This window comes from Cricetulus griseus, chromosome 2, assembly GCF_003668045.3.
Source record: "Cricetulus griseus strain 17A/GY chromosome 2, alternate assembly CriGri-PICRH-1.0, whole genome shotgun sequence".
Lineage (NCBI taxonomy): Eukaryota > Metazoa > Chordata > Mammalia > Rodentia > Cricetidae > Cricetulus > Cricetulus griseus.
Window position 1 is genome coordinate 163,987,179 of NC_048595.1, and position 4,370 is coordinate 163,991,548.

Below are 4,370 nucleotides of genomic sequence, written 5' to 3' on the forward strand. Positions count from 1 at the left end.
AGGATACTGTGATGTCACTATTCACCACTGTCCCATTAGCAAAACACATTAAAGAGGCACAAAGGACATAGTAATGTCACTAATAGGCACTTGACATCATAATAGAGAATTACATTGAAACAAAGGATACTGAGATGATACTTTTCAGCACTGAGATATTAGCAAAGTGAAATATACTGGCACAAAGGACATTCTGATGTCAGTATTCAGCACTGTAAAATCAAAACAGAGCCTTATATAGGCACCAAGGACATTGCGATGTCACTATTCAGCACTGTGACATCAAAACAGAGCATTATAGAGGCACAAGGGACAGTATGATATCTCTATTAGCACTGTGACATCAGAAGAGAATATTATAGATCCACAACGACATTGTGATGTCACTATTCAGAAATGTGACACCAGAAAATATATATATATATTATATATATATATATATATATATATATATATATATATGAGCATTATAGCTGCTCAAAGGAAACTGTGATGTCACTACCCATCACTGTGGCATCAGAATAGTGCATTATGTTGACACAAAGGATACTGTGAGATCACTATTCAGCACTGAGACATCAGAAAAGAGCATTATAGTGACACAAAGAATACTGTGATGTCACTATTCAGCATAGTGACATCAGTATAGAGCATGAAAGAATCACAAAGGATACTGTGATGTCACCATTCAGCACTGCCACATGAGCAAAGCACATTAAAGATGCACAAAGGACATAGTAATGTCACTATTTGGCACTTGACATTAGAATACAGCATTACATTGAAACAAAGGATATGATGATGAAAATATTCAGCAATGGCACATTAGCAAAGCACATTATAGAGGCACAAAGGACATTGTGCTGTCACTATTCAGCATTGTGACACCAAAACAGAGCCTTATATAGGCACAAAGGACTTTGTGAAGTCACTATTAGCAGTGACTTCACATCCGCACAGAGCATTATATTGAAACAAAGGATACTCTGATGTAGCACTTTGGTATCAGAATAGAGCATCATAGAGGCACAAAGGACATTGTGATGTCACTGTTAGCACTGTGACATCAGAATAGAGCAGTATGTTGACACAAAGGACACTGAGATGTGAGTATTCAGCATTGTGACATCAGAATAGAGCATTATATTGACACAAAGGACATTGTGATGTCACTATTAAGCACTGTGACATCAGAATAGAGCATTATGTTGACACAAAGGACATTGTGATGTCACTATTAAGCACTGTGACATCAGAAGAGAGCATTATGTTGACACAAAGGACACTGTGATGTCACTATTCAGCACTGTGATGTCAGAATAGAGCATTATGTTGACACAAAGGACAGTGTGATATCACTATTTAGCACTGTGACAACAGAATAATGCATTATGTTGACACAAAGGACACTGTGATGTCACTATTAAGCACTGTGACATCAGAATAGAGCATTATATTGACCCAAAGAATACTGTGATGTCATTGTTCAGCATTTTTAAACCAGTATCGAGCATTATATTGACAAAATGAATAGTGATGTTACTATTCAGCACTGTGACAACACAATAGAGCATCATAGAGGCAAAAAGGACACTGTGAAGTCACTATGTAGCACTGTGACATTAGGATAGAGCATTATAGAGACACAAAGGACATTGTAATATCACTATTAGCATTGTGACATCAGAAAAGAGGATTATATTGACACAATTGATATTGTGATGTCTATATTTATCACTGTGACATCAGAAGAGAATATTATAGATGCACAAAAGACATTGTGATATCACTTTTCAGCAATGTGACACCATAATAAAACATTATAGATTCACAAAGGACACTGTGATTTCATTATTTAGCACTGTGACATCAGAATAGAGTATTACATTGTCACTTAGGACACTGTAATGTCATTACTCAGCAAATTAACATCAGAATAGGGCATAATGGAGGCACAAAGATGCTGTGATGTCACTATTCAGCACTCTGACACCAGAATAGAGCATTACAGATGCACAAATGAAACAGTGATATCACTATTCATCACTGTCACATCAGAATAGAACATTATGTTGACTCAAAGGACACTGACATGTCCCTAGTCAGCACTGTGACACCATGATAGAGCATTATGTTGACCCACAGGACACTTAGATGTCACTATTCAGCACTGGGGCATCAGAATAGAGCATTATAGAGTAAGAAAGGACACAATGATGACACTATTCAGCATGGACACATTAGCAAAGCACATTGAAGAGGCAGAAAGGACATTGTGTTGTCACTATTCAGCACTGTGACATCAGAATAGAGCATTATAGAGTCACAAAGTACACTGTGATGTCACTATTAGTACTGTAACATCAGAGTAGAGCATTATAATGACACAAACAACACTTGATGTCACTTTTTAGCACTGTATCATCAGAAGAGAGTATCATAGAGGCACAAAAGATATTGTGATGTCACTATTCAGCACTGTCAAAACCAGATTAGAGCAATATAGGTGAACAAAGAAAACTGTGATGTCAGTATTCAGCATGTAACATCAGAATAGAGTATTGTATTGACACATATGACACTGTGATGTCACTATTCAGCACTGTGACATTAGTATAGAGTATTATAGAGGCACAACGTACACTCGGTTTTCAATATTCAGCACTGTGACATCAGAATAGAACAATATATTGACAAAAAGCATACTGTGATGTCACTATTCAGCCCTGACACATTAGCAATGAGCATTATAGAGGCATAAAGGACATTGTGAGGTCACCATTCAGCACTGTGACATCAGAATAGAGCAATATAGAGGCACAAAAGACATTGTAATGTCACTAATAGCACTGTGACATCAGCACAGAACATTATATTGACAGAAAGGTGACTGGGATGTCATTATTCAGCACTGGGACATCAGAATAGACCATTATGTAGACTCATAGGTCACTGTGATGTCACTATTGAGCACTGGGACATCAGAATAGGGCATTATAGTGACAGAAAAAATACTGTGATGTCACTATTAAGAATTGTGACATCATAACAGACCATTATGTTGACTCAAAGGACACTGTGATGTCACTATTCAGCATTGTGACATCAGAAGATAGTATTATAGAGGCACAAAGACATAGTGAAGTCACTAGTCAGCAATTTGACACAAGAGTAGAGCATTATGTTTAGACAATATACACTGTAATGTCACTATTCAGTAGTGTTACATCAGAATAGAGCATTATAGATGCACAAAGGATATTGAGATTTCAATATTGAGCACTGTGACAACAGAATAGAGCATTATAGATGCACAAACTGCCATTTCACTATTCAGCACTGTGACATCAAAATTGATTATTATATAGACATTTAGGCAACTGTGATGCCATTATTCAGCACTGTGACATCAGAATAGACCATTATAGTGACACACAGAATACTGTGATGTCAATATTCAGAACAGACACATTAGTAAAACAAATTATAGAGGCACAAAGGACATTGCAATGTCACTATTCAGCACTGTGATATTCGAAGAGAGTATTATAGAGGAAAGAGTATTATAGAGACACAAAGGACATCGTGATATCACTAATAATCCCTGTGACACCAGAACAGAGCATTATAGGTGCACAGAAGAAACAGTGATGTCACACTTCAGCACAGTCACATCAGAATAGAGCATTATATTGACACATAGGACATTGTGATGTCACTAGTCAGCACTGTGACATCAGTATAGAGCATACAAGGTGTTGTCATTATTCAGTACTTTGACACCAGGAGAGAGTATTATGTTAACTCAAAAACACTGTGATGTCACTATTCGGCAGTGTGACATCACATTAGAGCATTACACAGGCAAAAAGGCCACTGTGATGTCACTAAATGCATTGTGACATCAGAAAAGAGGATTATGTACTAGCTTCTGCAGCACATATACTAAAATTGGAATGATACAGAGAAGATTAGCATGGTCCCTGCACAAGGATGACACGCAAAATTGTGAAACATTCCATATTTTTACAAATAAGAATAAATACTCAATGGACCTTAATTTCCCTTAATATTAATGGTTTTAACTCGCCTATAAAAAGAAACAGGCTAACAGATTGGATATGAAGACAGAATCCATTGTTCTGCTGCATACAAGAAATACACCTCGAATTCAAAGACAGACATTACCTCAGGGTAAAGGGTTGGGATAAGATACTCCAATCAAATGGACCCAAGAAACGAGCTGGGGTAGCTATCCTAGTATCTAACAAGTTAGACTTCAAACTAAAATCAATCAAAAGAAATGAAGAAGGTCATTTCATATTCATCACAGGAAAAATCCATCAAGAGGAAGTCTCAATTCTAAACAT

The 4,370-nt window shown here is 36.8% G+C and overlaps 1 non-coding gene across 1 annotated transcript; it reads left to right on the forward strand.

Moving 5' to 3' along the window:
- The first annotated feature begins 3,921 nt into the window (after positions 1-3,921).
- Positions 3,922-4,028, forward strand: LOC113833678. Its single transcript, XR_003481795.1, has one exon. It is a non-coding gene; the product is annotated as a U6 spliceosomal RNA (small nuclear RNA).
- The last annotated feature ends 342 nt before the right edge of the window (positions 4,029-4,370 follow it).